This window comes from Cucurbita maxima, unplaced genomic scaffold (assembly GCF_002738345.1).
Source record: "Cucurbita maxima cultivar Rimu unplaced genomic scaffold, Cmax_1.0 Cma_Scf00736, whole genome shotgun sequence".
Lineage (NCBI taxonomy): Eukaryota > Viridiplantae > Streptophyta > Magnoliopsida > Cucurbitales > Cucurbitaceae > Cucurbita > Cucurbita maxima.
In genome coordinates, this window is record NW_019272752.1 from 1 (window position 1) to 12376 (window position 12376).

The window sequence follows — 12376 nt, forward strand, 5'->3', positions numbered from 1 at the left end:
GGAAGGAAAGCGCGTGAGAAAGCCGGCAAGCCAAGTGTCAACTTGCCGGAAGGAAAGCATGTCAGACAGCCTGAGGGACACGTCTTAACGATAGAGTAGAATAACACGTCAAGTGCATTGTCAGGCATGAAAACTTATGGCCTATTAGCTTAGTTGGTTAAAGCGTCGTGCTAATGACGCGAAGGTCGCAGGTTTGAGACCTGCATGGGCCAATTTTTCCTCATTTTTAATTATATCTTTTCATTATACGAGTTAAAACACTGCGATTTTTAGAAGATAATGACTTTTTTAAGTTTATTATGCATAAAGTTACGTAAACGAAACTCGATTGGCTGGATTAGCAGCTAACGATCTATAATGTGCATAAAATCTTTGCCCAATTAGCTCAGTTGTAACATTATCGTGATAAAAACGTGGAGGTCGTCGGTTCGACAATTACATAGGCCTAGTTTTATTAATTCTTAATAATATATTTACATGATACGAGGTAACAACACTACGAACTTTAAACCGATGATACGACCGTTCACAGTTTTTCTTTAGAGGGTTTATGAGAGTCATTTCAGGAACAAGAAGTTGGTAAATGAACTAGTTTTGGCCGTACGATATGTTCTTGTTGGTAAATGAATTAGTTTTGGTTGTTCGATATGTTCTTTTATGAAAGATGAAATTTGAAGATTTTTTAGAGTCTTTTCACGAACAAGGAGGAACAAGAAGTTGGTAAATCAAGAAGTTGGTAAATGGACTAGTTTTGGCCGTTCGATATGTTCTTGTTGGTAAATGAACTAGTTTTGGCTGTTCGATATGTTCTTTTATGAAATATGAAATTTGAAGATTTTTTAGAGTCTTTTCACGAACAAGGAGGTAAATGAACTCACATTGAAGGCCAGATTCAGTATTTCGACTCTCATGAGAGAAAATTTTTCGTCAAGCCACGTGTCAACTTGTTGGGAAGGAAAGAGCGTGAGACAGCAGGCAAGCCACGTGTCAACTTGCGGGAGGGAAAGCGTGTCAGACAGCCTGAGGGACACGTATTGATGATTGGGTGGAATAACGCGTCAGGCGCATTGTTAGGCAAGAAAGTCAATGGCCTATTAGCTTAGTTTGTTAAAGTGTTGTGCAAATAACGTGGAGGTCGCAAGTTTGACACTTGAATGGACCAATTTCATTCATTTTTAATTATATCTTTTCAAGATACGAGTTAAAACACTACGAACTTTAGAAGATAATGACTTTTTTAAGTTTATTATGCATAAAGTTATGTAAACAAAACTCGATTGGCAGTATTAAGAGCTAACGACCTATAAGGTGCATGAAACCTATGCCCAATTAGCTCAGTTGTAAGATTATTGTTTTAAAAACGTGGACGTTGTAGGTTCGACAATTCCATAGAACAAGTTTTTTTAATTCTTCATAATATCTTTTCATGATACGGGGTTACAACAGTACGAACTTTAAACCGATGATACGGCCGTTCAAAATTTTCTTTAGATCTGAGCCGTAAGATATGTTCTTACATGAAGGATGAAATTCGAGGATTTCTGAGAGTCATTTCAGGAACAAGGAGGTAAATTAACTTATTTTGGCCGTTCGATATGTTCTTTTACGAAAGATGAAATTCGAGTATTTCTCAGAGTCTTTTCACGAACAAGGAGGTAAATGAACTCACTTTGAAGGCCAGATTCAGTATTGCGACTCTCATGAGAGAAAATTTTTCGGCAAGCCACGTGTCAACTTGTGGGAAGGAAAGCGCGTGAGAAAGCCGGCAAGCCAAGTGTCAACTTGCCGGAGGGAAAGCGTGTCAGACAGCCTGAGGGACACGTCTTAACGATAGGGTAGAATAACACGTCAAGTGCATTGTCAGGCGAGAAAATCTATGGCCTATTAGCTCAGTTGGTTAGAGCGTCGTGCTAATAACGCGAAGGTCGCAGGTTCGAGACCTGCATGGGCCAATTTCCCTCATTTTTAATTATATCTTTTCATTATACGAGTTAAAACACTACGATTTTTAGAAGATAATGACTTTTTTAAGTTTATTATGCATAAAGTTACGTAAACGAAACTCGATTGGCTGGATTAGAAGCTAACGATCTATAATGTGCATAAAATCTTTGCCCAATTAGCTCAGTTGTAAGATTATCGTGTTAAAAACGTGGAGGTCGTAGGTTCGACAATTACATAGGCCTAGTTTTATTAATTATTCATAATATATTTACATGATACGGGGTTACAACACTACGAACTTTAAACCGATGATACGGTCGTTCACAGTTTTTCTTTAGAGGATTTATGAGAGTCATTTCAGGAACAAGAAGTTGGTAAATGAACTAGTTTTGGCCGTTCGATATGTTCTTTTATGAAAGATGAAATTTGAGGATTTCTTAGAGTCTTTTCACGAACAAGGAGGAACAAGAAGTTGGTAAATCAAGAAGTTGGTAAATGGACTAGTTTTGGCCGTTCGATATGTTCTTGTTGGTAAATGAACTAGTTTTGGCTGTTCGATATGTTCTTTTATGAAATATGAAATTTGAGGATTTCTTAGAGTCTTTTCACGAACAAGGAGGTAAATGAACTCACTTTGAAGGCCAAATTCAGTATTTCGACTCTCATGAGAGAAAATTTTTCGTCAAGCCACGTGTCAACTTGTGGGGAAGGAAAGCGCGTGAGACAGCAGGCAAGCCACGTGTCAACTTGCGGGAGGGAAAGCGTGTCAGACAGCCTGAGGGACACGTATTGACGATTGGGTGGAATAACGCGTCAGGCGCATTGTTAGGCAAGAAAGTCAATGGCCTATTAGCTTAGTTGGTTAAAGCGTTGTGCAAATAACGTGGAGGTCGCAAGTTTGACACTTGAATGGACCAATTTCATTCATTTTTAATTATATCTTTTCAAGATACGAGTTAAAACACTACGAACTTTAGAAGATAATGACTTTTTTAAGTTTATTATGCATAAAGTTATGTAAACAAAACTCGATTGGCAGTATTAAGAGCTAACGACCTATAAGGTGCATAAAACCTATGCCCAATTAGCTCAGTTGTAAGATTATTGTTTTAAAAACGTGGACGTCGTAGGTTCGACAATTCCATAGAACAAGTTTTTTTAATTCTTCATAATATCTTTTCATGATACAGGGTTACAACAGTACGAACTTTAAACCGATGATACGGCCGTTCAAAATTTTCTTTAGATCTGAGTCGTTCGATATGTTCTTACATGAAGGATGAAATTCGAGGATTTCTGAGAGTCATTTCAGGAACAAGAAGGAGGTAAATGAACTTATTTTGGCCGTTCGATATGTTCTTTTACGAAAGATGAAATTCGAGTATTTCTCAGAGTCTTTTCACGAACAAGGAGGTAAATGAACTCACTTTGAAGGCCAGATTCAGTATTGCGACTCTCATGAGAGAAAATTTTTCGGCAAGCCACGTGTCAACTTGTGGGAAGGAAAGCGCGTGAGAAAGCCGGCAAGCCAAGTGTCAACTTGCCGGAGGGAAAGCGTGTCAGACAGCCTGAGGGACACGTCTTAACGATAGGGTAGAATAACACGTCAAGTGCATTGTCAGGCGAGAAAATCTATGGCCTATTAGCTCAGTTGGTTAGAGCGTCGTGCTAATAACGCGAAGGTCGCAGGTTCGAGACCTGCATGGGCCAATTTCCCTCATTTTTAATTATATCTTTTCATTATACGAGTTAAAACACTACGATTTTTAGAAGATAATGACTTTTTTAAGTTTATTATGCATAAAGTTACGTAAACGAAACTCGATTGGCTGGATTAGAAGCTAACGATCTATAATGTGCATAAAATCTTTGCCCAATTAGCTCAGTTGTAAGATTATCGTGTTAAAAACGTGGAGGTCGTAGGTTCGACAATTACATAGGCCTAGTTTTATTAATTATTCATAATATATTTACATGATACGGGGTTACAACACTACGAACTTTAAACCGATGATACGGTCGTTCACAGTTTTTCTTTAGAGGATTTATGAGAGTCATTTCAGGAACAAGAAGTTGGTAAATGAACTAGTTTTGGCCGTTCGATATGTTCTTTTATGAAAGATGAAATTTGAGGATTTCTTAGAGTCTTTTCACGAACAAGGAGGAACAAGAAGTTGGTAAATCGACTAGTTTTGGCCGTTCGATATGTTCTTGTTGGTAAATGAACTAGTTTTGGCTGTTCGATATGTTCTTTTATGAAATATGAAATTTGAGGATTTCTTAGAGTCTTTTCACGAACAAGGAGGTAAATGAACTCACTTTGAAGGCCAAATTCAGTATTTCGACTCTCATGAGAGAAAATTTTTCGTCAAGCCACGTGTCAACTTGTGGGGAAGGAAAGCGCGTGAGACAGCAGGCAAGCCACGTGTCAACTTGCGGGAGGGAAAGCGTGTCAGACAGCCTGAGGGACACGTATTGACGATTGGGTGGAATAACGCGTCAGGCGCATTGTTAGGCAAGAAAGTCAATGGCCTATTAGCTTAGTTGGTTAAAGCGTTGTGCAAATAACGTGGAGGTCGCAAGTTTGACACTTGAATGGACCAATTTCATTCATTTTTAATTATATCTTTTCAAGATACGAGTTAAAACACTACGAACTTTAGAAGATACTGACTTTTTTAAGTTTATTATGCATAAAGTTATGTAAACAAAACTCGATTGGCAGTATTAAGAGCTAACGACCTATAAGGTGCATAAAACCTATGCCCAATTAGGTCAGTTGTAAGATTATTGTTTTAAAAACGTGGACGTCGTAGGTTCGACAATTCCATAGAACAAGTTTTTTTAATTCTTCATAATATCTTTTCATGATACGGGGTTACAACAGTACGAACTTTAAACCGATGATACGGCCGTTCAAAATTTTCTTTAGATCTGAGCCGTTCGATATGTTCTTACATGAAGGATGAAATTCGAGGATTTCTGAGAGTCATTTCAGGAACAAGGAGGTAAATTAACTTATTTTGGCCGTTCGATATGTTCTTTTACGAAAGATGAAATTCGAGTATTTCTCAGAGTCTTTTCACTAACAAGGAGGTAAATGAACTCACTTTGAAGGCCAGATTCAGTATTGCGACTCTCACGAGAGAAAAGTTCTCGGCAAGCCACGTGTCAACTTGTGGGAAGGAAAGCGCGTGAGAAAGCTGGCAAGCCAAGTGTCAACTTGCCGGAGGGAAATCGTGTCAGACAGCCTGAGGGACACGTCTTAACGATAGGGTAGAACAAAAAGTCAAGTGCATTGTCAGGCAAGAAAACCTATGGCCTATTAGCTCAATTGGTTAAAGCGTCGTGCTAATAACGCGAAGGTCGCAGGTTTGATGAGACCTGCATGGGCCAATTTTCCACATTTTTAATTATATCTTTTCATTATACGAGTTAAAACACTGCGATTTTTAGAAGATAATGACTTTTTTAAGTTTATTATGCATAAAGTTACGTAAACGAAACTCGATTGGCTGGATTAGCAGCTAGCGATCTATAATGTGCATAAAATCTTTGCCCAATTAGCTCAGTTGTAAGATTATCGTGTTAAAAACGTGGAGGTCGTAGGTTCGACAATTACATAGGCCTAGTTTTATTAATTCTTAATAATATATTTACATGATACGGTGTAACAACACTACGAACTTTAAACCGATGATACGGCCGTTCACAGTTTTTCTTTAGAGGGTTTATGAGAGTCATTTCAGGAACAAGAAGTTGGTAAATGAACTAGTTTTGGCCGTTCGATATGTTCTTGTTGGTAAATGAACTAGTTTTGGCTGTTCGATATGTTCTTTTATGAAAGATGAAATTTGAGGATTTCTTAGAGTCTTTTCACGAACAAGAAGGAACAAGAAGTTGGTAAATCAAGAAGTTGGTAAATGGACTAGTTTTGGCCGTTCGATATGTTCTTGTTGGTAAATGAACTAGTTTTGGTTGTTCGATATGTTCTTTTATGAAATATGAAATTTGAGGATTTCTTAGAGTCTTTTCACGAACAAGGAGGTAAATGAACTCACTTTGAAGGCCAGATTCAGTATTTCGACTCTCATGAGAGAAAATTTTTCGTCAAGCCACGTGTCAACTTGTGGGGAAGGAAAGCGCGTGAGACAGCAGGCAAGCCACGTGTCAACTTGCGGGAGGGAAAGCGTGTCAGACAGCCTGAGGGACACGTATTGACGATTGGGTGGAATAACGCGTCAGGCGCATTGTTAGGCAAGAAAGTCAATGGCCTATTAGCTTAGTTGGTTAGAGTGTTGTGCAAATAATGTGGAGGTCGCAAGTTTGACACTTGAATGGACCAATTTCATTCATTTTTAATTATATCTTTTCAAGATACAAGTTAAAACACTACGAACTTTAGAAGATAATGACTTTTTTAAGTTTATTATACATAAAGTTATGTAAACAAAACTTGATTGGCAGTATTAAGAGCTAACGACCTATAAGGTGCATAAAACCTATGCCCAATTAGCTCGATTGTAAGATTATTGTTTTAAAAACGTGGACGTCGTAGGTTCGACAATTCCATAGAACAAGTTTTTTAATTCTTCATAATATATTTTCATGATACGGGGTCACAACAGTACGAACTTTAAACAACAAGTTTTTTAATTCTTCATAATATATTTTCATGATACGGGGTCACAACAGTACGAACTTTAAACTGATGATACGACTGTTCAAAATTTTCTTCAGAAGAGAGACCTAGATATTTTTGATATTTTTATATTTTAGGAGAGAGACTACATATATTTTAGGAGAGAGACATATTTAAGTTTTTTTAATTCTTCATAATATATTTTCATGATACGGGGTCACAACAGTACGAACTTTAAACCGATGATATGACTGTTCAAAATTTTCTTCAGAAGAGAGACCTAGATATTTTTGATATTTTTATATTTTAGGAGAGAGACTACATATATTTTAGGAGAGAGACATATTTAAGTTTTTTTAATTCTTCATAATATATTTTCATGATACGGGGTCACAACAGTACGAACTTTAAACCGATGATATGACTGTTCAAAATTTTCTTCAGAAGAGAGACCTAGATATTTTTGATATTTTTATATTTTAGGAGAGAGACTACATATATTTTAGGAGAGAGACATATTTTAGAAGAGACAATATATTTTAGGAGAGAGACCTAGATATTTTTGATATTTTTATATTTTAGGAGAGAGACTACATATATTTTAGGAGAGAGACATATTTTAGAAGAGACAATATATTTTAGGAGAGAGACATACATCTATTTTAGAATGGAGAGACAATATATTTTAGGAGAGAGACATGAGACCTAGATATTTTAGGAGAGAAATCTACGTAGGGGAGAATGATATTTGAGGAGAGATAATAGATATTTTAGGAGAGAGATAGCCATATATTTTAGGAAAGATAGGAGACATACATCTGGAGACCTAGAGATAGGAGACATACATCTGGAGACCTAGATATTTTAGGAGAGATAACCCTATATATTTTAGAAGAGAAATTTACCTATTTTAGGGGAGAATGATATTTGAGGAGAGATAATAGATATTTTAGGAGAGAGATAGCCATATATTTTAGGAAAGATAGGAGAGACCTCCATATTTTAGAATTTAAGGAGAGAGACTTACATATTTTAGGAGAGACATATTTAGGAGAGACCTAGATACCTATATATTTTAGGAGAGAGACCTAGATATTTTAGATATTTTTGGAGAAACATCTAGATACCTAGATATTTTCGGAGAGAGACCTAGATACCTGGAATATTTAGGGGAGAGAGACTTAGAAACGGGGAGAGACCTATATTTTAGGAGAGGGGGAGTTAGTTAGGGGAGAGAGACCTAGATTATTTAGGAAAGAGACGTAGATATTTTAAGAGAGAGACTTAGGGGGAGAGACCTATATATTTTAGAAAAGAGACCTAGATACCTAGATATTTTAGGAGAAACACCTAGAAACCTAGATATTTTCAGAGAGAGACCTAGATATTTTAGAAGAGAGACCTCGATATTTTAGAAGAGAGACCTAGATATTTTAAGGGAGAGACCTACATATATTTTAGGAGAGAGACCTACATATATTTTAGAAAAGAGACCTATATATTTTAGAAGAGAGACCTACTTATTTTAGAAGAGAGACTAAATATTTTAGAAGAGAGACGTAGATATTTTTATATTTGAGAGAGACTTACATATATTTTAGGAGAGAGACATATATTTTAGAAGAGAGACCTACATATATTTTAGGAGAGATACATACATATATTTTTTAGGAGAGAGACATACATCTATTTTAGAAGGGAGACGTAGATATTTTAGGAGAGATAAACCTAAATATTTTAGGGGAGAAACCTACTATTTTAGGAGAAAGAGTATATTTTAGGAGAGATAGTCAGATATTTCAGGAGAGATAGGAGAGAGACCTCTATATTTTAGAATATTGAGGAGAGAGACCTAGATACCTATATATTTTAGGAGAGAGAACTAGATATTTTAGATATTTTAGGAGAAACACCTAGATACCTAGATATTTTCGAAGAGACCTAGATACCTATATATTTTAGGAGAGAGACCTAGATATTTTAGATATTTTTGGAGAAACACCTAGATACCTATATATTTTCGGAGAGAGACCTAGATACCTTGATATTTTAGGGGAGAGAGACTTAGATACGTACATATTTTAGGGGAGAAAGACCTATATTTTAGGAGAGGGAGAGTTAGTTAGGGGAGAGAGACCTAGATACCTTGATATTTTAGGGGAGAGAGACTTAGATACGTACATATTTTAGGGGAGAAAGACCTATATTTTAGGAGAGGGAGAGTTAGTTAGGGGAGAGAGACCTAGATACCTCGATATTTTATGGGGGAGAGACTTGTAGATATTTTAGGGGAGGGAGACCTATATTTTAGAAGAGGGAGAGTTAGTTAGGGGAGAGAGACCTACATATATTTTAGGAGAGAGACATACATATATTTTAGAAGAGACCTAGATATTTTTATATTTGAGGAGAAAAACTTACATATATTTTAGGAGAGAGACATATATTTTAGAAGAGAGACCTACATATATTTTAGGAGAGACACATACATATATTTTAACGGAGAGACATACATCTATTTTAGAAGGAAGACCTAGATATTTTAGAAGAGAAACCTGCCTATTTTAGGAGAGAAACCTAATCTATTTTAGAAGGAAGACCTAGATATTTTAGAAGAGAAACCTGCCTATTTTAGGAGAGAAACCTAGATATTTTAGAAGAGAAACCTGCCTATTTTAGGAGAGAAACCTACTATTTTAGGAGAAATAGTAGATATTTTAGGAGAGATAGTAGATATTGTAGGATAGAGATAACAGATATTTTAGGAGAGATAGGAGAGAGACCTCCATATTTTAGGATTTTAGGATTTTAGGAGAGAGACTTACATATTTTAGGAGAGAAATATTTAGGAGAGAGACCTAGATACCTATATATTTTAGGAGAGAGACCTAGATACCTAGATATTTTAGATATTTTAGGAGAAACACCTAGATATCTAGATATTTTCGGAGAGAGACCTAGATACCCGGATATTTTAGGGGGGAGAGACTTACATACGTAGATATTTTAGGGGGGAGAGACTTACATACGTAGATATTTTAGGGGAGGGAGACCTATATTTTAGGAGAGGGAGAGTTAGTTAGGGGAGAGAGACCTAGATTATTTAGGAGGGAGACCTAGATATTTTAAGAGAGAGACTTAGGGGAGAGAGACCTATATATTTTAGAAGAGAGACCTAGAAGAGAGACCTAGATACCTAGATGTTTTAGTGGAGAGAGACTAGATACCTGAATATTTTAGGGGAGAGAGACTAGATACCTAGATATTTTAAGGGAGAGAGATTAGATACTTTGGATATTGTAGGGGGAGAGAGACTTAGATCTCTAGATATTTTAGGGAAGAGAGACCTATATTTTAGGAGAGAGAGTTAGGAGGGAAACCTAGATATTTTAGGAGAGAGAGAGAGTTAGGGAGAGACCTAAATATTTTAGGAGGGAGAGACTTATGGGAGAGAGACCTATATATTTTAGGAGAGAAAGACTTACGGGAGAGAGACCTATATATTTTAGGAGAGAAAGACTTACGGGAGAGAGACCTATATAGTTTAGGAGAGAAACCAGATACTTTAAGAGAGAGACCAGATATTTTAGAAGAGAGACCAAATATTATTTTAGGAGAGAGACTAGATTTAGATTTGTTAAGTCTAGATTGCGCAACTGTAGTATAAATACCCCTCTACTCTACCTAAGGTCTTCATCTAAAAAATCCAAAAACTAGTAGTATTCTAGTGTCTAGTATTCTTTTTTTGATTGGTCTTAATAAATAGTGATAATGTTTTCAAGAGAGTTGTGTTCAACAACAACATTTCACAAAAAAAAAAAAAAAATGCTAGCATGATATCACGACGAACATAAATATCGAACGTACACGCCCGTACTAATATAACATAATGAAAAAGTATCCCAATGCATATGATATACAAACATGCATAAGGTTCCATAATTTACATTTCATAACATAACATTTAATATCTTTCATTTTTTTTCCTTTCATAACCGAGTTCATTTATGTAACATGCATGCATGACATCTCACAATATTCGCAAACTTTATATAATAAGATATACATTTCATTCATGACGTTTCAATTCATTCATAAAAGTAGTGTAATGGGTTTACATGCATATGTGACGAACGTCTCATATCAATACAAAGATACATAAACATCTCATAACACATATTTATGGTACATGTATAAGCTAAATGACATGAACCATCATAGATCAAACAATAACCTAACTCAAACAATAAGGTCACTTGGTCGATCTTAGCCAAAGTCATTAACAATTTGATAGACACCTCGAAACAACAATCCAATGTCTAACTCTTACCTATAGCAATTAATATAACATGCTTAGGACCTACTAATAACTTAACTTAGCTAAACATTATGATCAATTCCAATATAACTGACGAGATGCATGTCCTTTAACTAACGAGATGTATAGGCTATGACCTTCCAATGTTGTATCCACACACACTTGAACCCTTTCTTGGAGGCATCACTATAAACCATATAACCTCCAAAATCTTTAGAACTGTAAATACTGGCATCGACACTAACCTGTGCTTTAAGCCTTGGAAGCTTGCTTCAAATGTCTCCGCCCACACATATGGAACACTCTTCCTAGTCTAGTGCATGAGTGGTGAAAATATACTGGCAAAATCTCACACGAAACGTAGATAATACCCTATTAGACCCAAGAACCTATGCACCTCAATATTTGTAGATGGACGGACCAACTTAATAGTTAAGACATACATGTAGTAACCTTACTTTTTAATGGAAAAGTAGGGTTGTCATGTATTGTTATTTCTAATGTTGTCACTACTTTCTTTGTTTAAATTTATTTCCTTACAAGCACGTTTGAATTCAATGAAAATTACTTTTTAAATTCATCGTGGGAGAACTTAAATGAAAACTTCCTTTTTATTAAAAGACTTATATGAAAGTTTTAGTCGGTTGCTTATTTATAACTTACTCAATGACTGGCTACACATAGTAAGACTATAGGTAAATGACAGTTATTCTAAATGGTCATATATAATAAACATCTAATGTATAGTAATGAATGTAAATCATTATATACGGTAGATTGTTATACATAATAAAAATACATAAAGTAAATAGAACCATATCTACCATTTTAAAGATGTATTTTGTGAATTTTTTGTATTCGAAGTCATCAATATAAATATCTAAGACATATTCTTCTTTGATTTTCTCTCTCCTAATATTTGTTTTATATTATTTGTTTTAATATAAATGTGAGATATTGTGCAGTCCTAAAAAAAATATGCCAAAAAAGAACTTGTTGGTAAGGTTGAGTGTAATAGCCCAAAAATAAATAAACAAATAAACAAATAAACAAATGAAAAAAAAAAGTTAAAATAATAATAACAATAAATTAATTAATTAAATAAAATTAAAATATAAAAAAAAAAAAAAATTCCCCACCTCTCTCCACTAACCTCTCATCCCTTCCCACAATTATCTCTCCTCACCCATCCTTAACCCAACTGCAAACAATGAATGAAACAGAAAAACAACAATGGTTATATTTGAGAAGTAAAATGGCTTTCAACATAAGCAATAAGCAAGATTGGAGAATTAGAGATTTTTGTCATTTATTACGGTAAAATCCTATCTCAGATTTTCTTTTGTTTTATAGTCATGGTTATAAGAAATTAATTTAGGATCAAATCTTCTTTCATATATTTAACCGTAATAATCTGATCCCATATACAATTGATTAGATTTTTGTTAGCATTTTAAGTTATATGAAATAAG

At 35.2% G+C, this 12376-nt stretch overlaps 3 non-coding genes across 3 annotated transcripts; all 3 read left to right on the forward strand.

Annotated features, from left to right (window-relative positions):
• The first annotated feature begins 138 nt into the window (after window positions 1-138).
• Window positions 139-212, forward strand: TRNAI-AAU. The gene has a single exon. It is a non-coding gene; the product is annotated as a tRNA-Ile (tRNA).
• A 1666-nt stretch (window positions 213-1878) lies between these two features.
• Window positions 1879-1952, forward strand: TRNAI-AAU. Its single transcript has one exon. It is a non-coding gene; the product is annotated as a tRNA-Ile (tRNA).
• A 1628-nt stretch (window positions 1953-3580) lies between these two features.
• TRNAI-AAU lies at window positions 3581-3654 on the forward strand. The gene has a single exon. It is a non-coding gene; the product is annotated as a tRNA-Ile (tRNA).
• Window positions 3655-12376: the final 8722 nt, after the last annotated feature.